The 26,975-nt window shown below is 39.0% G+C and overlaps 1 protein-coding gene and 1 pseudogene across 1 annotated transcript in view; one reads left to right on the top strand and one right to left on the bottom strand.

The window, feature by feature from the left end:
* GRM7 (glutamate metabotropic receptor 7) overlaps positions 1–26,975 on the top strand; it is an 818,732-nt gene that overhangs the window by 83,490 nt on the left and 708,267 nt on the right. The window lies entirely within an intron of this gene.
* LOC114239154 (translocon-associated protein subunit gamma-like) lies at positions 18,825–19,414 on the bottom strand (annotated as a pseudogene).

The following is a 26,975-nucleotide window of genomic DNA, read 5'->3' as shown; positions in this document are numbered from 1 at the left end:
CAGATTCTCAACCACTGCGCCACCAGGGAAGCCCTGGGTTTATTTTTATAGCACATTTCCCACAGTCGTATCAAATCCATGCATTACATCTCACCAGGTGACTGCTGAATAATCTCACAACTGTGGCTTCCATGTGAAAGGCAGAGATGATTAGCTTCCAAGGTGTTTGTGGGCCAGAATTGCTCTGCTCCCCTTAACTAGGTAGGTTAGTACCTGTTCGAGTTCTTTGAGCTTTGTATACTGTTCCCTTGATTCACAGAAGAAGTCATAGACTTAATAGTCTGGTTGTGAGGATTAAATGAGATATTTTATATAAAGTGCTAAGCATGGTTTTAGGCACATATAGAAAGCAATCCATAATTGAGGCTCTTGTCATTGCTAATTAAGGATAGGATATTAAGCGAAAATGGAAGTGTCCTTTTTGTGGAAGAGGATGATATACTGAAAAATTTAAACGTATTATTTCCTGTAACTAATTTCTAATGAGATTTCAGTATGTGCTTGCTGTCTGATTCCCCAAGAGAATGGATTTTCTCCCTCACCTTATCGCATAGATACTGCCTGAATAAGGTCCAAATACCTGTAACTGAATTCACTTTTAGTATTGCACTATCCTTTAAGAGGCAGCAAAATATATTAATAAAGAGTGTTAGTTCTAAACTCAGAGTTCAAGTTCTAGCTGGGTTACTTATCAGCTATGTGACCTTGATCAACCTGTTTCTGAATCTGTGAATGTTAGCCAGTGATATTCCTTTCTAAGGACATAATGCTGGGAATGAGATGATTTATATAAAACACTTAGCAGAGAAGATGGCATAGAGCAAGTACCTAATACATGTTACTTTAATCACTATGATTGCTATGATTGTAAAGAAGAGACAGTATAATACAGTAGACAGAATATTGGGATTGGGGTCAGATGACCTGAGTTTATATCTGTGTTCTGTTGCTTTTAATCTTACTGAGCCTCAGTCTCCTCATCCATAAAATGGGGCTAATAATATTCTCTTCACACAGTTGATATGGTGATTTTAAGGTATGTGAAAGTTCATAGAATCTTGCCTAGAACCTGTAAAATATTAAACACGTGTTAAAATTATTTTCTTTATTTGCGGTATTTGTGGCCTTAGGCAAGTTGATCTTCCTCTCATATTGATTATGCCTCCTACTTGGCCTGTTATAGTTAACATCAAAAAAAAAAAAAAAAGAAAACAAGAAAAACAAACCCTCAAGCAACTGTAAAGAACAGTACTCTAGTATTTCTGATGTATTTGTGGGGAGGAAGGTGATCTCCACGTCTTACTTTTCCGCCATCTTGAAGCTCCTCCCATTGCCCATCTTTTGATGCAGTCTTCATGTCTTTGATTATAAGAAGTTTTATATTTTTATGTAGTCAAATGTATCAGTCTTTTTGTTTATGATTTCTGGCTTTTATGTCTTGCTTAGTGAAACTTTCTCTGATTTTTTTTATTTCCTATATTTCTTTTAACATCTTTATACTTTTGTTTTAACATTTATATCCTTGGAATTTTTGTGTTATGTGTGCATGGTCTGAGGTAGGCATTTAATTTTGTTTCCTTGCAGGAGGAGAGCAAGTTGTCCTAAGACCATGTTTTAAATTTACCCATTCTTTTTTGATTACTTTGTTATTTTCACTTTTGCCCTACCCACCCCCCAGAATATACGTGTTTGTGTGTGTGTGTGTGTGTGTGTGTATGTGTATATATATATACCTTTCTTCTCTCCCCAGTCAGATTATAATTTCCTAGAGGGCAGGGACATTTCTTGCATCCATAGGTCTTCTAACTGCCTGATACGTGGCAGAGCTTTGTACATGTTGGATGGTGGTGTGGCTGCTAGGGAAGCTGAATGAGAACTAGCCCATTTTAAGGATGGCAAAGCATCAGGTGTCAGAACTCAGAACTAGGAATAAATAAGAGCTGTTCCCCCCCCCAATAAAAAAAAAAGAATAGTACTATATTTAACATTATTATTTAAGAAGAGGATGGCATTCTGTTCCTGAAGGATTTGGCTATTGGAATTATGGAGGAAGACCGTCTTGGGATTTGTGTGGTGACATTTCTTAAATGCATGGTATAGCATGGATTGCTTTCATCACACAGTAGGGAAATACTAATATCTATAATTTTATAATCCCGAACCCAGATTAATTTTAAAGCCATTAGTAAAGACTAATTCCATTTTGATATTTAGGACCCTGCTAGACTGTCTCTCACTACAGAAGTTTAAAATAAGCATAAAAATAAATCCAGAAACAGATAAAACTAGCCTGTGCTGTGGAACACCATATTCCCAGGCAGTCAAGTCTGAGGTCCACAGTCAAAAAGGGTTTTAATCTATGAACTATGTCTACAATGCGTGTTGATGGGAGACAATAAGAAATTGATGCCTTTTTACCCTCCCTCTGTCCTGAGGTGGTTTCTAATTCAGGTTAGATCATTACACCATTATAGAGAAGCCCTGCTATGTTCATGTTTTTCTTAGACTTTGAACAAACTCAGACACCATAAGATTTTTTTTTTTAACAAGGAGGGAAACCTGAGAGCTTTCTGTGGTATCTCCCTTGTACTCCTCGTGTTTTCCTATGTGGATGCCCTTCTCTATCTTATATCACTTCCCCAGTTCAAGAATCCTTCAAGAGTAACCTCAAAGCCCATCTCTTCTTTGCAAAGTTACTTATTCCATATTGCTTACATAGATCTCTCTTCTTCCGAACCCCTTGAAACACTGTTCATATCTTTCAGTTGAGTGTTGATTCACAGAATTTCTATCATATTATTTAAGTATTTAAGTATTATTTAAGTAGCACAGGGAGAGGCTAATCCTTGAAATCAGGACATGATTATATCTTAAATTATAATTTACAGCTTCGTGGCAGTGAACACAGTGGCTAAATAAATAAAAATTTAATTAAAATGGTATGCAATGAGGGCCTTACAAAAATGCTGTTAACAATAACATCAAGTTTGCGTAAAACTGAACATCTAAAAACAACTAGGTAACTATTTAACTTTCCATTTGTATGTATAGATACAGCATAAGAAGTTGCCCATTAGGATTTTATTTTCCATGGTAGGTCATTTCAGATGCTTTAAGTGACCCTGCAGGCATCTTTTTAAGATTACTTTTGGACCCTGGTTTTTCATCTTGGGACTGCCGCCATATACAACCCTAAAATGTTCCATAAAGGCTCAATCTTGCTTTTATTTCATGAGCCGTTTCCATTTAGTTAAAATTAAACTCTCAGCTACAGGAATATCTCCCAGGACTCAAAGCTTTCCCTTCTCGATTAAAGCGTCTAACCTGCTAGCTTCCTGAGGGCAGTGAGCTCAGAGTGAAGCTGAATGACAGTGAAACCCCAAAGTGATGTGACATCGCTTCATTCCAGAATGGGTGTTCCCTGAGGGCTGCATCTAACATATGCACAAAATCTCCCTCTCAGTTTGCACTTCCAACACCATTCCTAAAATGTAAGCATTGTTCTTTGGTGTCTCATAGGTAGCATAAATTAAATGGGATAGTTTTTATATTGTATTCCACCTCCATGTAGATTTTTCTTTACTGGTTTCTACATGTGTCTCAAGTTAAAGCATTGTTTCCTAACTATCTCACTCCCTCTCCTGTTTACCCTCCTGTCCCTCACTTGCATACCAGAGCACAGTAAGCAGACACCTTTCCTAGTATCCACCATTGATCCATCCCCTATTGCCCTGTCCTCAGAGGACCTGGTTTCATAGGAAAAGACGTTCATTCTCAGATGTTTACCAGCATGAGTGAGACTACCAGTGCTTCATCTTTCATTCACTGTGTTAGGTTTGTAAGAAACACATGGAACAAAAGGGGCTTAATCTCTTTTGGTGCCCAGCTGGAAATCCATAGGGAGAGAAGGAGCAAACAGGTATGCTGCTAATTATCAAACAGGTTGTTATGATGGGACATAGAACAGGAAATGGGAGCTCACCTGGTTGGAAGCAGGTGATCAGGGGTAACAGTTTGACTTTTTAATAACTTTATTGAGGTACAATTTACACACAATACATTGTTCATATGTAAAGTATACTAAATACTGTGAGTTTTAATATATGCATAGACCCACAAACCCATCATCCCAATCAAAATACCAAATATGTTATAATTCCCAATGTTTTCTTGTGCATCTTTGCAATTCTTTCTTCTCTCTATGCTTTACTCACTATATATTAGTTTACATTTTCTAGAATTTTATAAAAATGGCATCATGCTTTTTTTTTTCTTGGTCTGGGTTATTTTACTCAGCATAATGATTTTGAGATTCATTCATATTGTTAAACATATCAATAGTTTACTCTATTTATTCACTTATTTATTTATGGCTGAATAGTATTCTACTACAAGAATGTACCACAATTTAACTTTCCACTTCCTGATGGGCATTTGGGTTGTTTCCAGTCTTGTCTTTTATAACTAAATCTGTTAGGAATATTTGTCTATAAGTCTTTGTGTGGATGATATACTTTCATTTCCTCTTGGTAAAAATTTAGAAGTGGCCTTGCTGGGACATACTATCAGGACTTTTGACTGATGGAACAGCATAAGAGGTTGGAATACACACAGTAATGAATCTTTTTTTTTTTTTTTTTAAAGATTTTCAGAGAAATAGTTACTGGTTTTTTGTTTTTTGTTTTTTTAAATTTTATTTATTTATTTATTTATGGCTGTGCTGGGTCTTTGTTTCTGTGCGAGGGCTTTCTCTAGTTGCGGCAAGTGGGGGCCACTCTTCATCGCGGTGCGCGGGCCTCTCACTGTCGTGGCCTCTCTTGTTGCGGAGCACAAGCTCCAGACGCTCAGGCTCAGCAATTGTGGCTCACGGGCCTAGTTGCTCCGCGGCATGTGGGATCTTCCCAGACCAGGGCTCGAATCCGTGTCCCCTGCATTGGCAGGCAGATTCTCAACCACTGCGCCACCAGGGAAGCCCAGTAGTGAATCTTTGAAGGAGGAGGGTTGGGGCACCTTTTGGTCCCTTCCCAGTGGATAACTATATAGTTCAAAGGTACCTCAAATTTGCCAAGTTTTGAGTCTCAGTTCTCAACCTTCTTTTTCAAATGTGGTCCCTTGTCCAGTATTCCTTAGTTCAGTCAGTAAATTGTACCACCATCTGTGAAGTTGGGCAACACAGAAGGTTAGCCTTGACACCTACCTCTCTTTCACTCCCTTTATTCTATTGGTCTTCAAGTCCTACAGTTTTTCCCTCGTGAAAATCCCTACCATTTGTACTGCCCATGCTCTAGTGTGGGTCACTGCAATCTTCCCCCAGGACCACTGGGCAGCATGCTCACTGCCCCCCATCCCTTGACTTGTACTCTCCATCCATTACCTGCGGTTAACATAAAATGACCTTTGAAACATGATATACTCAGCATAAGCCTGAGTATATCACTTCACAGATTAAACCTTTAAACAGCCCTTCATAATCCTTGGAAAAAAGCCCAAAATCTTTACCGTGGTTTACACAGTCTGCATATCCGTGTCCCTGCTTAATGTACATACTCAGCGTTACAACTCAGTATTATCCTCCGGTTCCATTTTATGTTTCGCCTACAGTGAGCTTTATTCAGGTCATCAACTTTTCCAAGTTCTTTATTACCTCTGGACCTTTACACTCCCAATGTCCCTGCCTTTCTCTTCATTTATTTGTCTAACTCTTACTTAACCAAGTTAAATATCATCTCCCCTAGAAAACTCAGGTCTAGGTAAAATAACTTAAGCCTGATCCTCTGTACCAATCTTAAGATATTACAATGGTGAAGATTCTGGTCAGCCTCCCTAATTAAAAGTAGAGCCGAACTCATTACTTTTGCATTCCTAATACCTAGTACAGCAGCACATCTTGAACATATTTAGTGCTCTAATGCATTTGATCTTGAAATAAAAGGCTATGACAGTGACCTAGACTTTATATAACAGATGCCTGACAAATATTTGAAAAGTTGAGATGAATTAAATTCAAGAGATGTTTCTCAATAACCAACATGGATGTCACCAATTTCATACACTAATATCCATGACTTTGCTTATGACAGAGTCCCTCTGGCTCTCATTCAAAATTAATTTTATACTTAGTCTACACAGTCCTAGTAAATTCAGGTATCAAGTTTGTTATACCAGAATATATTAGAAAGTTAAAATCCAGTGGTTGAAGAGAAAAATTAATGCAGTTGTGTATAGGCACACACACTGCAGCAAAGAGTGAAGATACTGAAAAACATGGAACTGTAATTCAAAACCTCAGTAGTCTAGGGTCATTTTGTCAAGGGTCATATGATCTGATGCCATCATTTGATTGGAGTGGAGGCAAATTTTGATGTTACTAATTAAGGTGCTGATCTGATGAGGCTACTGATAATCATAGGTACCCTTGATTGTGTTCTGTGTGACAGAAATGGAGCTAAGCTCTCTTTGCATTATCTCATTAAATTCTCATAATGACCCTGTAAAATTGGTATTGATTTTATAGAAGAGAAAAGGAAAGTTGAGAGAAGTTAAATATCTTGGCCTTGGTTACCTAGCTTTCAGATATGACTCTAGCCTGCTTAGTCTAAGTAGTCAAGAAAGGATTAAATTATGTTCTTTTACCGTATTTAAAGAAACAACAAATTGTAAAAGAAGTTCATTGAAAACAGATTTTTTTCTTTAAATTTTGGATTCTCCAGGGGGATGTTTGAGTTATCTAAAATAGTAAGGTAGGAACATTTATTTCCCAATCATGCCAAATAAATGAAGTTTTCCTGTAAATGCTTTCCCATGATTACGTTACACTTCATGGTTATCTGTAAAATTATGAAAAGACTCTAGCAAACAGTGCTTCCTGAAAAGTGGCAATAGCATGATGCTAATACTAGACAATGTATTACCCTATATGGGCTCATTAAGGGGCCTGGTTTTCATCTTTAATTGCAAAGAACATATATCCCTGAAATGAGTTTGTAGTAATTTTAATAAGAAGTACCAGAAGTGTAAATAGAATCTATCACCAGATCCATTTAGAACCCGTTTATCTTTATGACTATATGTGTTTGGATCATCAGCCCATGATCATACAGACTCCATCAACACTCATCTTCTTTATGGCAAGTGTAAAATGCAGTGTCTCTATTGGGAGATTAATTTTTTTTCTACACTTCTGAGTGATAGACTCCTATGTTCCTGAACATATTTTACCTCAACTAATTAATTCCAGCATTGCATTAGGTAAACCTCTACTCCCCAGCTCTGTCTTTTAAGAAGTGTTCACCACCAGGCAATGACTCAAGGACAGCCCGCCCCCAATTAATTCCTCCTCTCTCCCCAACTTCTTCACATTGTCTGATTTCTGACCTCCACTCTTTTTGATATATTTTACTCTATTGGATTTAATAAATCGCCACCCCCCCCCCAAATTCTGTGGTCCAAGTCGATATAGACTTCCCCTTCCCTAGCCATGACCCCACCTCCACTTAGCATTTTGAAAGCCCACCAGTATGGTGTATAACCAGTACTCCCCACCAGTGCAATCAGCATCTCTCCATATCTCTGTTTTCACCACTTATCTTCCCCCAGAAGACCAGCAGGATTAATCTCATCATGCTTTTATTCCCATTTTACTCTGTAACTACCAAAAGTCCAAGTATTCAAGATATTTAAATACTAATTTTTATCCCCATAACCTCTTACATCTCTTGATCTGATCTAATCTCCCATCTCTTTCCAATCCCTCACTCCCCAAATAGTTTCTGTGTATCCTTTAGAATATATAGTCTGTCATTACCAAAATTCCCAATCTTCAGTATTTTCCTTTAATGTTTCCTTTATCTTCTGGCTTGAATAAAAAACTGACTTCCCCTGATGACACAGCTTTCCTTACTGTCTCCTCAGAGAAGGACAACTGTCTGTTGTAGAGCTTAGAGACTAGATTGTCATTCTCTTTCTCCCCCAGTGCTGCTTCTAAGACATTTCTCCTAATTAAAAAAACAAAAACAAACCAACAACAAAAAACCAAACCCTCAGCTTGTATGAAGTATGTGCCAACAAGCTGTACTATCCTGGCTGTCATAATCATCTGTTAAATCTCATTCATTTCTCATTTCCTGAATGTTTTTGCTTGCAGCCTCCTATTTTTCTGTCACTATTCTTGTCATTATTTTTGGAGATTTGAAAAGTCCTGTAGCTCATCTGCGCAGATCTCATTCTCTCAGTTCCTTGGCCTCCGAACATTTGGTGATCTTCTCTTCCACCAGACTTGAGCCATTCATTGTTTTGGATGTACCTGTCATCTTGGGTAGGAGGACCATTTCTCAAATCTCAGTTGCTAGCATCCCATGTTCTCACAGCTCCCTGCTGTCTTTCCATGTCACACAAATAACCCTAATAACCCCATTCATATCAATTCCTCCTTCCCCAGTTTAATTGCTACAACTCTCCTCATAATCACTCCCTTGCGCATACCTTTAACTCCTTTGCCCCTTTTCCATCTGTTCCACCTACCTGACAACCCCATTCCAACTCTCCACCTGTTAAACCCCTGAACCTAAACAGTAGAATATGGCTTGAGAAAAACGCACAAGTATTCGGCCTGGTCTCACACTAGTGTCTCAGTGGACCTCCCCACTGACTGGAAATGTTAGCTCTTACCCTCCATCAATCACACCTTCTCTTCTCTACTTACATGTCCGTCCCATCCAGCCCATCCATCCTTCTTCTTCTTCCTCCCCTTCTTCCTCCTCCAAAACCTGAGAAACATGAATATATTAAAACATCCTTCAATAGTCTATGAAGACAAAACTCTTAATGACTAGTAATGATGACATATACTTATTCTCATCCAGTTGACCCATTAATGCAAGTGCAAAGAGGTTTAACCTGAAAAAGGTCCAGTAGCACAAGTAATTTGACTAGGTCCACACAACTGGTGGTGCCACGACCCGAATTCAAACCCAGAACTGCCTGGAATTCTTGCCCTTAACAACTGTGCCCTCACGCAGCATGAATTACCTTCCCAAAGCAGTGAAGGGGGTGCTTTCAGGTTTCACTAAGAAAACTAACAACCTGATAGAATAAAGGGGAGAGGATTTCTTCTTTTTTTAAAAAAAAAAAAAAAAAAAAACGAATACAGTAATCATTTTACTTTTTAAAATGTAAGCTGCTTATTTCTCTCCAGCTGTTATCAATCACGAAGTGATTGTGAGGACATATACTTCAAGGTTAAATGCAGGGGGAAAACTGCCTTCATCTCTAGAAAACTGCCAAAGGACCCATCTTCAGTTCCTTCCTCTGCAGTGTGTAATTGCAGCTTTTATAAATAAGATTAAAAAGAGTCCATTAAGACTTTGGGAGTCCTTATTTTCTTCGAGGGTGTTTTTCAGGTGGCCAGAGTTGTGCAAAGTGGCATAACTGCTGCTTCAGCATAAACATAAAATTCTGCAATTTTGCCACAAGAGAAGTAAATTATTTGCCAAAATAGGGCCATGTGGAAAACTCAGAAGTTGAAGGTTCTTAAGAACTTTTACTGACAGATATTTAGCTTTTTTGAGCTCAGCAACCCCAAGTACCTACTTTATAATTAAAAACAACATCTGTGTAATAGTGTTGCCAGAATCCAGATGTTTCTGGATGGGTAGGAACACAAGAATGTATGGGTAGGCTACTGCACAAAAAATATATATCCCTGCTAATGATTTAAACCAACATAAACTGGAAAATAAAAGTGGTAGTCCTAAATTTCATCCACAGACATATTTTGGCATTTCTAAAATCAGGGAGTAGCTTACAGTTGATGAGGGCCATAGTTTAATTGGTAGAATTTTTTTTATTTCTTATGTAAGAGAATGGTTTGATTTACATGGATGGCATCCTAATTTTGATGAAATGAACACTAATATCAAGAGTACTCTCAGTATGAATTAGAAAGCATACATTTTAAAAAAATTTCCATTGTGTACAGCAGATTTTGCCAAGCTGAAGTTCTGTTGGGGTTTTCTCTACTTCATAAACATTTGTTTTTGACACTTCAGTTCCTTCAAGCGACCACACCTTCATTTCATCACTTAATTTGAACAAGACCTTCAACAATTACTGCTTCCCTGTTGTCATCACTGACGTACCAGCCCTGCACCCACTTCCTTATGCAATGCTCAAATGAAACTGCTCTTCTCAAGGTCAGCAGTAGCCTCTTAAACACCAAATTTTAAAACCTCTTGATAGCTTTTGACACTGCTAAGTGTCTCCTCCTCTTCAAACTTTCTCTTGCTTCGCATGGTGACTGGTCCTGCTTCTCCAAAATATCTGGTCCCTTCCTTGCTGACTACTACTAACACATAGCAAAGACGTGTCTTAAGGTTCAGTCTTCAATCCAAATCTGTACCTTTCTTTTAGTGAATAAAAGCTTCTCTTAAATATATATATATATATATATATATATATATATATACGGTTCAGTCTTCATTTCTCTGCTCGTCCTTCCAAAATCAACAAATTTCCCATCTTCATCTGTATTCTCTATGTTAATAATCCTAAAAGATTTGTTTCTATCACTTCCCTCTCCTGAGTCCTGGTCTCTGTCTGATGGCTGTTTGCAAATTTTTTTTCTGCTTTTGCATCAGCTGAGAATCGAACTCATTATGGTTCTTTCACATAGGCTGCTTCTCCAGACTTCTTGGAATCTGGTGGCAACACCATCATCATTCTCCCTACCGCAATGTCAATTTTGATTCACTTTTTCCTCTTCTTTGATCTTATGTTGGATTATGCACTGGGTACCACAGATGCTTTCTCCCAAATGGCTGTTTTATCTGGCCTTCATTTTCTACTTTAATTGCCACCACTCTGGCCCAGAGATATGCTTCTGAACAATTCATCATCTAGGGGAATCTGAGTACCAGAGAAGCACCATGGCACTTTCTACTCTGATCTTCACTAGCCAGTTTGGGTACTCCTTGAGGTCAGAGCCCAAGCTCCATGTTTGGCATACAGGAGTCACTCAGCACCGTTTGTCTAACTAAACTGTGTCACGACAACTCATAAAGAGTAAGGATACCTGGGAGACAGGGAGAAAGCTGATGACATTGCTTTCAGATACCAAGAAGTCTGGAGGATGAGCTGCTGAGAAAGAACCACGATGAGTTTGGTTCCAGGTGCAGATGAAACCAAAAAGAAAACGAAGCAAAAACCGTATAAAAACATGTGCAAATGGTTATCAGACATCAGTCTTGGGTCAGAGAAGGACTGGAACCTAAACACTGCAAGAATATCACCCCTTCTCTTGCTTTCTCAATCCTGCTAAAGCCACTTCTTTTTTGATTTTCTAGATGCGGAACATGATTGTCTAAAATCTCAGTGTCTTTTCTGTGTCAAGCCCTTTCAAGTTTTCAGACAACTTTTAAGAAGTTTTGAGACACGTTTATGAAAAAAACTCTCTAGTCATAGATGTGAGGTTTTAACATCAGTCACAGGCTAGAGTTTTAATGTTACTTTGGCTGAACCTCATTTAATTTTCTCCTGATTTGTTGAGATACAATTGACATGTTAGAATTGTTATATTTAAGGTGTACAACATGGTGTTTTGATGTACAGATAATTGTGAAATGATCACTAAAATCAAGCTAATTAATATATCTATTACTTCACATGGTTACCTTTTTATTTTTCTTTTTATGGTGAGAATACTTAAGATCTCTCAGCAGATTTCAAGTATACATTATATTAGCTATAGTCACCATGCAGTATATTATGTCTGTAGAACTTATTCATCTTATAACTAGAAGTTTGTGCCCTTTGACCAGCATCTCCCCATTTCCCCCATTTACCTCAGCCCTTGGTGATTATCATCCTGTCCTCTGTTTTTATGAGTTTGACTATTTTAAATTCCAAATATAAATGAGATCATGCAGTATTGGTCTTTCTGTGCCTGGTTTATTTCACGTAGCCAAATGCCCTCCAGGTTCATCCATGTTGTTGCAAATGGCAGGGTTTCCTTCTTTTTTGAGGCTGAATAATATTCCATTATGTGTATATATAGCACATTTTTTCAAACTCATTTAATTTATCTTAAAAATGGCAATGATAAAGCCTGCCATACCTCCTTTGTAAGGTTTCTGTAAAGATCTTCTCAGTTAATATATGTAAAAGGCATTAATCTGGTTTCTAATTTTACTTTTTCTAATTTAGAACCTTTCCTATGAGAATTGTGAAGCAAGGAAAGTTTATTGTTCATTTTTTGTTTAGCCTCTTCTTCAAGACCCACATGAAAACACATGATGTTGACATATTTTCTTTAAATCAGCATCACCCCCAATGAATGTAAACTTCATCCCTCCTCTCTCCTTCAAAATTATTTTCAATCTCCCTTTACCCTTGGCCTCATAAATACCCTAATTCAATTATGAACTAACTCTTATCTAGGTGGCATTGAGTGAAGTGAGCTGATAAATTAATTCACAGTGAATGTCATTGGATAACTACCAAAATGATCCCTCAAGAGATATATATCCATAAACATTTCTTTTTGTTTAAAGGCAATAGTATTATAAATTTTATGCAATCTAAATGTCAATTGCGTTTCTAATTGTTGCTTAATATTCCATTATATGGAATTAATATCATTTTATAAAACTTAGTACAAGAAAAGGGAACATTTCTAATTGTTGCATAGTATCCCATTGTATGAAGTTAATTCCATTTTATAAAATCCAAGAGTCCAAAAAAGGAAATTGGTTAACTGAATTCCTGTAATGGAATACCATTCAGTCATTAGAAATCATGATGTACATCTACATTGACTTGGAAAGATTTTGTGAATATTAATTTCATAAAAATATAAAACTCTTTCTATAATATGATCTTTGTGTTGTCTATGTGTATGTACTTGTGTTTGTCTAAAAAATATGCATTTACATATAATTATTATTTACAGTGATCAAATTATTTTTAATATTATTTTTCTTTGGATTTTCAGATATTTCATGTAATAGTCAATTAAAGTCATAATATTAAAATTAAGTTAAATGCCATGTATTATTAGAAAGAGATGCTTTGCTAATGTGGGGAGGGACTTCATACATGATGACATGAGGGCAAAGGAAATATTTGGAGGGAGAGATGTTACCTATTTTAACATGTCCCAATGATTTATTTATTCATTCAGCTGATGTTTATTGAGCATCTGCTATACGCTAGGAACTGGGGAGATGAATGAGTAAACAGACTCTGTTTCTACTTTTGTGCACTCCATTGTTTAATGAAGGAGACCAGTATAAATCAAATTACTATACACATGTACAAGCACAAACAGTAAGAGCTATAAAGGAAATGTAAGTGAGCTTCTATTTCTAGCTCTGAAACATGAGGGTGGAATGTGTGTGTTTAAAGAAGGCTTCATTGGGCTTCCCTGGTGGTGCAGTGGATAAGAATCTGCCTGCCACTGCAGGGGACGCAGGTTTGATTCCTGGTCCAGGAATATCCCACATGTCGCGGAACAACTAAGCCCGTGTGCCACAGCTACTGACCCTGCACTCTAGAGCCTGTGAGCCACAACTACTGAGCCTGCGTTCCACAACTGCTGAAGCCCACGTGCCTAGAGCCTGTGCTCTGCAACAAGAGAAGCCACCGCAGTGCGAAGCCTGCGCACCGCAACGAAGAGTAGACCCCGCTCGCCGCAACTACAGAAAGCCCGCACGCAGCAACGAAGACCCAATACAGCCAAAAATAAATAAATGAAATGAAAATAAATGAATAAAGAAGGCTTCATTGACAAAGTGGGATTTTGGCTGAAATCAGAGGCTTACAGGTAGGTGTCGCCCAGTGGAGAGAGAGCTGAAGAAAGGTCCCGACAGTGGGAACCCCATGTCTAAGACCCCGGGTGGGAGGGCGCGTGCCACTTGCCACTTGAGAGGAGCTGATTGAAAGCTAGTGTGACTGAAGCACGGAGAGGACAGTAGGAAGCTACTTGAGCACAATTCTGGTTCTCTTTGACCTGATGACTTTGGTTTACAGGCAGCACCTTCTCGCTTTTCATTTTATCCGCAGCACCTTTCACTTCCACCTCCGATCTGCACCTGACAGCTCAAGTGGGCGCTAGAAGAAGATCCATTTTAAACTTAAAATCTTAGGCTGCCCTTCATCCTCCTCAACCCAATTTCTGCCTGTGAACAACCACTTTTTGGTGCTTTCTGGAGAGAATAAGTGAGCACTGTTTTGCTTGCATCAGTGGAAGGGTCTGCTGATAACAGACAGGCTGGGGAAGGAAGCTGAGCAACTTTTCAGCATTTCCACTAACAGGTCACACTCGAGTTGATAAACACTCTCCACACTGAAAAGAAAGACTCTTTTGATGATCTGCGTCAACAAACCCTATCATTTGCACCAAGGCGATCTGAAAGATTTTCAAACCTGGGAGGAGAATTATTTTGAAGGAATGTCTTAGAGGGAATACTGATATCATTGGTGGTGGTTGTATTAAGTGCCCTTTAGGTTTTCCCCCAGCCCAGGTGCTTGTGATGGTGATAAGAATTTACTGTAATTCCACCAGTACTAGCCAGATTCAGGGAATTGTTTGTGCTTCTAGAATTTATGTATTTCCATGGCATCATTTCCTCTCCTTCTGTATCAGACCACATAATTAGAGTAGGCAGGAGGTGAAAGAGTTGTGACAATGTAATCCTCCTTCATAACTGGCTATTCTCTTTCGCAGATCAAAATAGAATAACCTTAAATAGGAGGAGATGTAAGGATGCAAGGTTGGAATAGTAACACAGAGACCTTCTAAGCTGGGGAATTTTCTGGGGGCTCCAGCTATAAATGGAAGATGCTATATTTTTGCAGTTTGCCTTTCTTGCAATGAATACGTATTCTAAGAGGGCAGAGCCAGATTTTACCAACTGGTGAACTTTCCAAAGATTGCTCATTAGATTGGATTCAGTCAAGAGTTTGTACACCTGAAACTAATACAACATTGTAAATCAGCCATGCTTGAATTTAAAAACTAGTTAAAAGTGAGTTTGTACACCCATTTTCCTATCTTGCTATCCTCACTCTGCAAAGACACCTTTAAAAATTGAAACCCCTTTTAAACTTCAATATATGTGATAAATCCTTGCATCTATCTGTTAGAAAGTTCCAAACTTGGTCAAAGAGGAAGGTGACATTCTTAAAGTCTGATTTGGAAACAGGGGCGGTAGCTGACCAGTGAAAGCAGAGTTCCTGTAATTGCTCAGAAACCAAACATACGGAGCCCGGACGTGGCAGCCACAGGAGGAGTTTCAGCATGACGACCTGGGGTGTCAGCGTTGGCTTTGCTGTCTATGACTTAGGTGATCCTCGGCACTGAAGCTCAACCTCTTTCAACTTCAGGTGTCTCACGCACAAGGAGGAATGATAATAAGAGCTTGCAAAATTATAATGAACATTAGAATTGATTAAATCATATCAGGTAAGTGAGTGTGTGGTAGCACAGTGACTGGGGGATTTTACTGGCTTTCAACCAACGCTAGTAATCTCCATAGGCATTGTTTATATGCTAAACCATAATCTCTCCTTGATTTCCTGTAATTAGATGACTCTATCGTTAGGTACATATGTCTTCTCACTTTTTTACAGAAATGGAAATGAATTTATGTAACTATACATTATAAATTGTCATTTTTTGGGTCTTCTTGAAGGAGGGATACTGTTTAGGGGGGCGGAGGTAGTATTTTAGCGACTTAATCAGTTAGAATGGACACTGTTTGATACTGATGTAGAACAGATGTGAAGGAAAAACTCCTCTGTCCTATGTAGAATGTGTGATGTCAGCGCACTACCTCGATGGCCAGTGTGGGGTCCAGGGAGACATACAGTGGTTCTCCATCCTGGCTGTGCCTCAGAATCCCCTGTCAGTGTCCCACCCCAGGTGCTTGAATCAGTGTCTGAATAGGGAAGGGGGAGGGTAAGAAGATCTGAGCATCAATATTTGTTAAGAAACAAACAACCTCATGTCAGTCAAGTTGATAATTTGATAGCTATTTGAGTTGGGGCCATCTTTTTGTCCTCTTTGAGACTTTGTTTCCTGGGGCTACCATAACAAAGCCCTGCAAACTGTGTAGATTAGAATAATAGAAATGTATTGTCTCATGTTCTGGAGGCCAGAAATCTAAAATCAAGGTGCTGGCAAGCAGGGCCATACTCCCTCTGAAGGGCCCAGAGAAGAGTCTGTTTCACGCTACTCTCCCAGCTTCTGGTAGCCGTAGGTATTCCTTGGCTTTCAGATGGCCGTCATCTTCTCCCTGTGTCTCTTCAGTCATCTTCCTTCTCTACATGTCTGTCTCTGTGTCCAAATTTCCTCATTTTGTAAGGATACCAGTCATAGTGGATGAGGACCCACCCTAATGACCTCTTTTCATCTTATTTCCTTTTTAAAGACCCTATTTCCAAATATAGTCACATTCTGAGGTATTGGGGGTTAGGACTTATCATTTTGGTGAGGACACAATTCAACCCATAACACTTAGTGTATGTATTTGGAACATGCAAATAATAACCATACCTCTTTCACCATCTTGTTAACAGAATGAAATGGGATCATTAGAATGCTTGCCACAATGTCTAGCTAAAAATAAGCAATTCTAATATTAGCTACATTGTCAAGATCGTTTATTGTGATATTTTGTTCCCATTATTATTTACTTTGTCCTCTTCTCTGTTTAAAGAAATAGCCAAGACTTTTGGGTTTCTTTGGCTCAGTGGAGGTTTTTATTGCAGGGTCAAGAGGTAGAGCCTGACTGAAGAGTTTTTCTCCCGTCTTTTGAGTCATCGTGAAAAGTGTCCCAGAGCAGGAAGCCTAATCCTGCTGCACATGCTACACATTCACCAGGAAATGATTACTGTTAGATGAGAGATGGGCCCAGGCTGTCAATTTTCTTTTTTAAGTAAATAAATAAATTTATTTATTTATTTATTTATTATTTTTGGCTGCGTTGGGTCTTTGTTGCTGTGCACAGGCTTCCTCTAGTTGCGGCGAGCAGAGGCTACTGTTTGTTGCGGTGCACGGGCTTCTCATTGTGGTGGCTTCTCGTTGCAAAGCACGGGCTCTAGGTGCACGGGCTTCAGGAGTTGTGGCACGTGGGCTTCAGTAGTTGTGGCTCGTGGGCTCTAGAGCACAGGCTCAGTAGTTGTGGTGCATGGGCTTAGTTGCTCCACAGCATGTGGAATCTTCCCAGACCAGGGGTCGAACCCGTGTCCCCTGCATTGGCAGGCGGATTCTTAACCACTGCGCCACCAGGGAAGCCGATCAATTTTCGTGAGTACACCAAAAAATCCAATTTGTATGTGAAAGCTACCAAAAATTAAATATTGGCAACTACTTCCATCTCTGCTCAACTCCATTGTCAATGTTGTCATGTTGGTAGCCTGAAATTGACCGTGGTGGGAGTACTTACACCACTGAAATCAGCAAATACTAAAGACCAGATTTTTTTTGGTTTCGGTTTCTCGTGACCCTATAATTAAAAGTTTAAAGCATATCCCTTTTGTTGTGGTTGTTCTTGTTTTTTTTAATTTCTGAAACTTATAGTTTTAAAAGTTGGCCTTATCAGGGCAGGGTAGGTAGTATGTCATAACAATGTCATAAGAATTGGATATTCCTGCCTAAATGAAGTAGGTCATTTTATATATAGGTATGGCCCCTTGGCAGTTTGGAGAAATATTTGTACACATAACCTCTTTTCACCTTCAAAATCTCCATGGGAGGGTAGTCACCATTATCTCCATTGTATAAATGAAGACAGTAACTGCTTAGAGAGGTTGATTAAACTTCCTGAGGTCACACAGTTAGTGAATGGTTAGTGAATTCATGACCATAGACTTGAACCCAAGACTTCTAACTCTACCCACTGTGGCTCATGCCTCATTTAGGGCATTTTAAAGAGCAATGGGGATATCATAGATTGTAAGACCTGTTTTTCTGACCTAGCGCAGTAACTCATGCATGAATTAATGAATGAGTTGGAGAAAAGCAAATTCATCAGTTCTTGAGCGTTGTATGTAACAACACCATGGTTTCCCCCTGACCATTTCTTTTGTTGGAAAGTTGACAATCCCAACCCATACTGAGCTCTTCAAAGCTAGAAGAGAGTGATAATCGGTTGGGAGCATGGTCGGTCCCCGTCCTCAAATTTTGCACATGGTTTTTTCCTAGAGCACCAGGGAGTTACCAGGAAGAGCAAATACTGGCTGTGACTGGAATTGTCAGCTCTCGTTTTCTCAATGCCACCTTCAGGTGTTGTAAAGCAGAAATGCAGGTATCCCATCCTAGTAAGTGGGAGCACTTTCCTCCTGTATGACGTATGAAGAAGCACAGTGGACACCCCCCAAATTCTTCCCACACTGAGAAGAGAACTAGGCTGTAAGGTACCTCTTTTTGTAAAATGACAGTTCTAGATATATCCAAAAGAGAAATTTCCTCTCTTCTATCTGGTCCCTAGCCAGCAATGAGCCAGGGCAACTTCCAGCCTCGGAAAGCCCGCCTCCCCCTCTGAAACCAGCTCCAAGACTTTCCCTTCTGATCTACAGCTTGGAACTAATATCTAAATGACTGTGGTATCATTAGGGGCTGTTAATCTGTCAAACGAGAGTTAGCCAGGCCTCCCAGCTAAATCACTGGATTCAAAGTTTTTATTTTGTCTACAACAGTAATTGCTTGAGTTTAAAACAAATACATATCAAAAACAACAGTAAAACACTTTGTTAATTTGTCCTAATCAATAGGCATATTTTATTTTTTTCCCTTTCAATTCATTTAATTTCAACAATCTGTCAAAAAAAAATAAGAGCCTATAAACAAATATTGAATTACATTTTTTTGGGTTTTTCAAACCCTCAAACTCCAGACTTATAAAAACAGCTTGTGTGTCTTCCACCCTGACCACCCTGCTACTTTTCCATATACCACAGGCCACCCATAGGCACAAAGCCAGGGTGGTGGGGGGAAGCTGACGTGCTCTACTTGGAGCCAGTAGACAGGAGGGCGATGAGGCCCGAGGAAGCACTTAAGGACAAAATGTAGTTCACTGTGGGGGTTGAAGTTCTTCAATATAAAGAAGGAAGCAACAGTGACCAAGACCAGAAATAGGGTGTTATTATAGAAGGTGGAAAATGTTGTAGCTTCATAATCAGCAACTTCATTCTTCTTCCACAAGATTCTTTCATCTTTTTCCTTCCGAGACATCTTTCTATTATCAGCTTCAGAAAGTTTTCGAGTCACTTCTTTGGAAACAGCATCCTCCCTCTTCTGTGCTACTTTGTGCTTGAGAAAAAATTTCACATTTTTGTATGCAAAGGCTACCAAATAAGTGCTTACTAGGGTCATCACACTATACAGAACAGGAGATTGAATAAGATCCGTATGCCATATTCACCAATATAGCCCAGCAGCCATATATTAGAGAAAGGGTGATTGGAGAAATGCCCGAAGGGCCTCAAGCCTTCCTCATTTCCCTCTGTAAGCCTGAAAGAGACCCCCATCACCTGAGTAATGGGGGTGAGAAAAGCATCTCTGGTTTTTCTTCATAAACCCCTTTCAACCATCTCTGAGTTTGTGCTAATGAGCTGGCTCTGGGAGAATGGGGCAATAGGCATATTTTAAAAACGTTGGGTTAAAACCATATGCATCAACACAAGAAAAGTAAAACTGTGGATATTTTAACTTCTTTATTTTGAAACAATTACAAATTTATAAAAGTTTACAGGAAGAACTTTTCTTATGGAACCATCTGAAAATGAGTTTGCCTCCTAATGCCTATGAGCATTGAATATTTTTAGTGTACATCTCACAAGCATGAACATTTCTCCTACAAAACCTCAATACAACCATCAAAATTAAGATATTGGCATTTGCTACATTGCTACTCTTTAATCCTCAGGCCTGACTGAAGTTTCACTGTTTATTCCAAAGGTGTCTCTTATAGGAAAAAAAAAAAAAAATCTAGTTCAGGATTAAGCATTGCAAAATGTTTAACTTCAGTGCACTTTAGACAGATGAATACTGGCTTGCGTATATGTTTGCATTTACGTATATTTAGTTCCATATTCTGCTTTTTTTTGCTATGTATTCTAATTCTTCCATTCATTCACTTAATGGAGACAGAATGTGAGTTAAGAAACCCCTTAAAGCAATGAAGGTAAAAGTCACATTGAATAAAATAAAAGCAGCAACACCTACATAATTTTCTAAAGAGTTCATCACAGACATTTTACTAATATTGGAAGTAAAACCTAGAAATATGATTTTTGAAGGACAGTTTTTTTTTTTTTTTTTTTTTGAAGGACAGTTTTTATTGCATTTCTTTAGTGTAAAAATAATAGCAAGTAATGTTTATTGAACATTGTACCAAGCTTTTTACAGTGCATTATCTCATTTAATCCTCACACAACCTAACAAGTAGGTATTATTATCTCTATTTTATAGTTGAGATATCTGAATATATCTGTCATTATTTCCAGCTAAATTTGTAAAAGAGAGATTTTTAGTATCAGCATAAACTTCTGAGAGATATGTGGGTTGTATAAAGTGGTATTTTCTCACCTTGTGGATGTCAGAACACGCAGTACCATTCTCTTTTGAAGTGTGTTTGGCATCCCAGGGCAGGAAGGCCCTCAATTATTAAAATACTCCTGTGACTTTTCTCTGAATTAGGTTTTTCATGTGCAGCCTCTTCCTCAAACTTCTGCAGTCCTGGAGTTTTTCACAGTGAGAGAGTTCTGATTTTCCTTGTCCCTAAGTCTCTGAAAGAAGGCAGAAAATGAAGGTGAGGAAGAAAAAACAGTGTCCTTCTTGCAGAGTGGGCCAGAAATGTAAGCATATCTGCTGAGGTCCTTCACCTGCACATCCAGTGCCGTCCCTAGGGTGCCAAGGGTCTCATCTGTTGGCGTGTGCTGGTTTGGGTTTTCAGGAGGTGGATGCTGAGATGAAGATAGTGCAGAAGGTCTGTTATAGAGGAACCTGTGAGAGTAACAGAGAGGAGGCAGGCGTGGGCACGCGGAGCCACTGGACTGCGGCTTAGAGCTGAGAAAGTCTCTGTCAGGCCCGTGAGCAGCCCTGGAACAAAGGCAGTTGTTCAGAAGCATCTTACGCCCAGCAGAAATGGCTAGGTCCTTGTACCACCCCCTTGTGCAGTCATTGGTGCCCAAAATATCTTGAACCCAGCTCGAAAGCTGAGGGGGTCCTAATGAAGCCAACAACAAGGCTGTTAGCAAATCGTACTCCTTGCAGTTGGACAGCAAGTCACTTCTTGAGGGGGGATCTCAGGAGCAAGTCTCGGTGTCTGCAACAGGGCAGTATATTTATGGAGCATTTCAGGGGGAGCTGGAACTGGAAGTAGAGCCAGAGGATGATTTTGCCAGTTATTGGTTTCTGCCAGTTTCCCTGGCACTCGGAGCCTTACTTTCCTCCTCTGTAAAGCGGAGCATAGCATACATCAACCATAAAGAGGGGTGGCAAGACAAAAATGAGGTTATGCAGATACTATAGTGATACATACAAATGCTTTGCGTTTTTACTGCGGTGGTTGTATTACTTTTACTATTATTTTTTTAAATAGCACTCATTCAAAAAATGAATAACTCTTAATTGTGCACCTACTGTGTACCGTGCTCCTTTTTAGCACTGAGATTATAGAAGTGAAATAATCAGGCAAAATCCCTGCTCACAAGGAGCTTGCATGCCAGTGGGAAAGAATAGACAATAAAAAATAATACACACAAAATATATCAGGTGGCGATAAGTGCTTAAAAGCAAATAAAGCAAGATACAGGAGGACGAATGAGGCTTTCATATTACATATAGTGATCAAGACAGATTTCAGTGATCTGATGATATTTGAGCCAGATAGGAAGAAAGTGAAAGTGAGTCATCAGACTGTTTGGGAAAGGAACTGCTAGGCAGAGAGAATAGCAGGTGCAAGGGCCCTGCAGTGGGAATGTCCCTAGAATGTTCTAGGAATTACAAGGCATCAGATGTGGTTGAAGTGAGTGAGCAAAGGAAGTGTAAAAGGAGGAGAAGTCACAGAGGTAAATCCTATGGAGACTTAGCAACCATCCTAAAGGCTGGTGTTGATTGACGAGAGGGGAAGCTATTGTAAGAATTTGATCAGATTTGGGCATGAGCCAATAGGCTGATGTGTTTACAACAAGACTATATGAGGGGGATTGCAGGGAGAGCAGTTACATGACTCCTACAGTAAGATGTTAGATGATAGTCAACTCAGACCAATGCGCAAACTTTAACTTTGAAGTGAAGTGATTGGATTCTTGACATGTGTTTAATATAAAAGTCAACAGAGTTTACTGATGGAGAGGATGTGAACCATGAATGTAAAAGAGGAGCAAGGGTGACTCCATAGAGTTTTAACCGTGAACAACAAGCAAGACAGCCATTTGCAAAGGTAGGAAAATGATATGACTAGCATGTTTGCAGGGTGGGTGGTGGAATTGAAGTTAGCATCTGCAGAAAGATCAGGAGCTCAGTGTGGGACAAACTTTCAGATGTTTTATTTTGTAGTCATTCTACTGGAGTTGTTGAATAGGCAATTGAGTGAAAACATTCTGGAGATTAAAAATGAGGATATCAGTTTGTTAGCTGCCAGCCTAAAGATGGCGTTTGACGCCTGGAGAATGCAATTGCTGAGATTATCAAGAGATGAGTGCAGGTTGAAGATAGAAGATGTCTGAGCACTGAGCCCTGGACACCACATTTTAACAGTCTGGTCTATTGGATGAGGGGGAACCAGTGAAGGTTACTGAAAAGCATCTTCTATGAAGTAGGAAGAGAACAAAGAGAAAGCGGTGTCTTGGAAACCAAGTAAAATAGTTATTTCAAGGATGAGAAAGTGACCAACTATGTTAAGAGCTGTAGTCCCATCAAGTAAGGGGGAGAGGGGCGTCAGATGTATCACAGTGAAGTATTTTGTGACCATGACAAGAGCTTTTTGGAGGAGTGGAAGATAGGAGTGGAAGCCTGATTGTACTGCACTTTTTTAGAAAAAAAGAGGCGATAAATTGGGAATTGCATAGAGAAGTTATTCAAGGAGTTTTGCTGGAAAGGGGAGGGGATGATGTCATGGCAGAAGGAGAGGTGGGATAGATTGTGCTTTGGGGACACATTGGGAAATACTAGAGTGTGCTTGTATATTGATGTGTTTGATCCAGGAGAGGCAGGTAATCAGGATGCAGGAGAAAATGGAGACAGTTTTAGTAGAGGAATTTTGAACAAGCAAGGGGGACAGGATATAACACACAAAGAGGGGTTGGCATTAGGGGCAAAGACAGTACATCTGCTGAAACGCATAGTTTAAGGGTATAAATGCATGTAGGTGAGTAGCTGCAATGGGGTAATGCATGGAGAATCTCTTGATTTCTTCTGTTTCTCAGTAAAAAATTGTGAGCAGAAAATGAGGCGGTAGAAAATGTACTTGTGGTGTGAGAAGAAAAGAGAAATGGTCAAAGTCAAGTCTACCAGAAGATCTCAAATCTTGGTGTGAAAGATCTCAAGGAAACACCTCCGACTGTAGTTCGTTTTTGAAAGAGAAGTCTAGTAAAGAGATTTTCAAGAAAACTGTAGTGAATTTCAACTTGATTTCCAATTTTCTCATTTTCTAGCTGTGTAAGATTTGGAAAATCACTTCACCTCTTTAGGCCTCCATTTCCTTGTCGGTTATGTCTAGGAATTAGACAAAATCAGGGCCTTCACATTTCTTTGACCACAGCTCTCCATGAGACATTTTATATCATGACCCACTAAAGACACATGCTGATGTACACATACATGTACTTGCAAAACCAAAGTTTAAAAAGCAGTGTTTATCCTTCCTATAAAGTATGTTCTCTCATATTTTCTATTCTACATTAATATATTTGTTTTAAAGTATCTTAGTTTAGTTTTTGGATTACTTGTTTGTTTTTAAGGCTGGATAATCTGGCTATGAAATAGGTTTCACAATCCACTCATGAGCCATGATCCACAGTTTTGTTTTGTTTTGTTTATTTTTGCCTGTGTTGGGTCTTCCTTGCTGTGCGTGGGCTTTCTCTAGTTGTGGCGAGAGGGGGCTACTCTTCATTGTGGTGCGTGGGCTTATTGTCATGGCTTCTCTTGCTGAGGAGCATGGGCTCTAGGTGTGTGGGCTTCAATAGTTGTGGCACACAGGCTTAGTTGCTCCATGGCATGTGGAATCTTCCTGGGCCAAGGCTTGAACCCATGTCCCCTGCATTGACAGGCGGATTCTTAACCACTGCACCACCAGGGAAGCTCATGATCTACAGTTTTAAAAGACATTCCCTTATGTGTGTCCCCATCTCTAATTATGAGTTTTTATGAACTTTTAGAGAGAACATGAGGGATAAAGTGTTCTTGACCACAGCAAGCATATTAAGCATGTGGTTCTGTGAGAGATTACATATTCCACTTTATAAAGACACAGGAATGAGACATAATTACTAAATCTGGTTGAAACAGTCTCAGGTCTCAACAAGGCTTCTTTTGTTTACCATCCAGCTTCTAGAATTTCAGAATTAATGCTCTGTAGGGCCACATGTTTAAATGAAGTATATTTTGCTATCCTCAACTTCAAACGTGTCATTTATTTGTTTGTTTGAGTTCTAATGAACAAGAAACTTTGGGTAGGAAAAGCAAATAAAATTCTTACCTGAGTAATCAGATCATAGTATTAATGGTTAATTCAATTATACTTAATACTATTGGAGGTTACAAACCCTTAGAGAATATGATGGAAACTATCTTCTTTCCAGAGAAACACACATACACAAAATGTTGTATACAATTTTGGGGGAAAGGTAGTATTTATTTATTTTTTGAAGCTCATCACAAACCAGTTTTCTGAGTTCAGGTTAGGAACTCATGGTTAAATAATCTTTATGATCATTTCTGGTTGTGTTCTCCTGAGATAAGACAAATGTCACTCTTGTATCCCTACCAGTGTAGGGCACCAATCACTTCTTTGTCTTCCCAACAAATCCTTGTACTGAAAGAAAAAATTGAGTGGCAAGTCTTCTTGTCTGTTTCACACTTGGGAACCTTGGATCTGCAGCTCTATCTTGGTGAGGTCCAAATATTTGGGCCAACTTGTGATTTTAAAAGAGAGCAATTCTCCTTATGTAAGGACTACTATTGTTTAACTATCAGGATAATAAGTGATATACATCTCGCATGTGTATGTGACTAAATGATTTAAATACCGTGTGGTAAGCAAGCACTCGCCCCAGTATAGGTGTAATGGCGTGTTCAATATTCTCTTAGCCACTTGTTCACAAATTCCTATTAGAGAGACAGGTTAGGAAAACTTACTAGGTTCTGAGTGAGTTTCCCTCCTGGAAAAAGAAAAAAGAAATTGCTTATTACCCCAGAAAAGAAACGAGAGAACATGTAGAGAAAAAATTTGAAGCTGGAGAGGTAGAAAAAGGCTATAGATCGGAGGAGATGACCCCTCTTCATGACACATCCAATGTAAGCTGGTGAAATTATTGAAGTTACAAAACGCTATCTTAGGAAGGGATTTTTCCCTGATGCAAAGTCGTGAATGAGCTAAACTTTAGCTTGCCTTGGGGCAGAACTAAGTTAGAGGGAATGGATACAGCGGTGAAAACAGGAGTCTTGGCAAGAATTTGTGGAGGTCACGGAATGAAATTCAGCTAAAGTTTCACCAAAACTCTGAAGGATGTTAGGACCCAACTGACTTCTGGATTCCATATTTTTGATATTTAAATTATAAATGTGTGATTCATTTATAATTTAGATGTGTTCTTTTAAGGGAAAATGTTTTGGCTTTAAGACTCTAATGTAGGTATATGCACAGTCTAAATTTAGGCATATTATGTAATTCACCACAATTTTTGGGCTTTTTTTCTGCTGTGGGTGTTTTTCTCCAGCACCTTCTCTGTTGAAGGTGAACAAGGGCCTTAGAAGAAAACAATGGAATCTCCCCATCCCTGCCCAAAATTATTTAAATGAGGCTCCAGAAGTCCTTGGTTCTTTTTATAAATAATTGTCTATTTCTAGAGGCTGGTGTTGGTCCATCTTGGGTGTAAAAATTGCACTGCAGGGTAATTACTCAGTGCACTATCATTCTCCTTAATGGAGGGAAGTCGTCTCCCTCACACATGATTCTCTGGTCACTTGATCACCCTCAAATTGATAGCTTCTGATTCTGGATTTTCTAGCCTGCAGGAGAGGACTGTGTGTTTTATATTGAAATTATATTTTGATCTGTCAGGATACATGGTACAAGGAAGTCAGTGGGGAGAATATAGAACGTAGCATGTAAAAACCAATTATAAGACACAGTTTTGTCTATAATTTCACTTTTTTTTCTTTCACCACTACAAAGGAAATCTATTCATTTATTTTTTAGGCAGCTTTATTGAAGTATAATTGGCATACAGTAAACTACACAGATTTAAACTGAAAGTTTTGATAATGTTGACATACATATACACCTGTAAAAACATCACAACAACCAAGATAATGAACATATCTATCACCTACCCCCCCCCCAATTTCCTCATGCTCCTTTATAATCCCACCTTCTGCCCCTTTCTCCTCCCATCCCAGGAAACCATTGATCTCCCTTCTGCCATTTCACATTAGTTTGCAATTCCTAGAAATTTATATAAATGAAGCATACAGTACATACCCCTTTTTTCTGGCTCCTTTTACTCAACAAAATTAAAAGTGTTTGTGTGGACGTGTGTTTTCTTTCAGTTAAATACATACCTAGGAATGAATGAATAGGTCACATGGTAGGTCTATGCCTAACTTTCTAAGAAACTGACAAACTGGGTTCCAGAGTGGTTGTACCATCTTGCCAAGACTTGGTACGGTCATAGTTTTCTTTTAATTTTACCTTTTAAATTATGGTACCGTGTAACTGACTATGGTGTATAGTTCTTTGAATTTAACACATGTA

This window comes from Balaenoptera acutorostrata, chromosome 10 (genome assembly GCF_949987535.1).
Source record: "Balaenoptera acutorostrata chromosome 10, mBalAcu1.1, whole genome shotgun sequence".
NCBI lineage: Eukaryota > Metazoa > Chordata > Mammalia > Artiodactyla > Balaenopteridae > Balaenoptera > Balaenoptera acutorostrata.
This window is presented reverse-complemented; position numbering and strand designations above follow the sequence as displayed.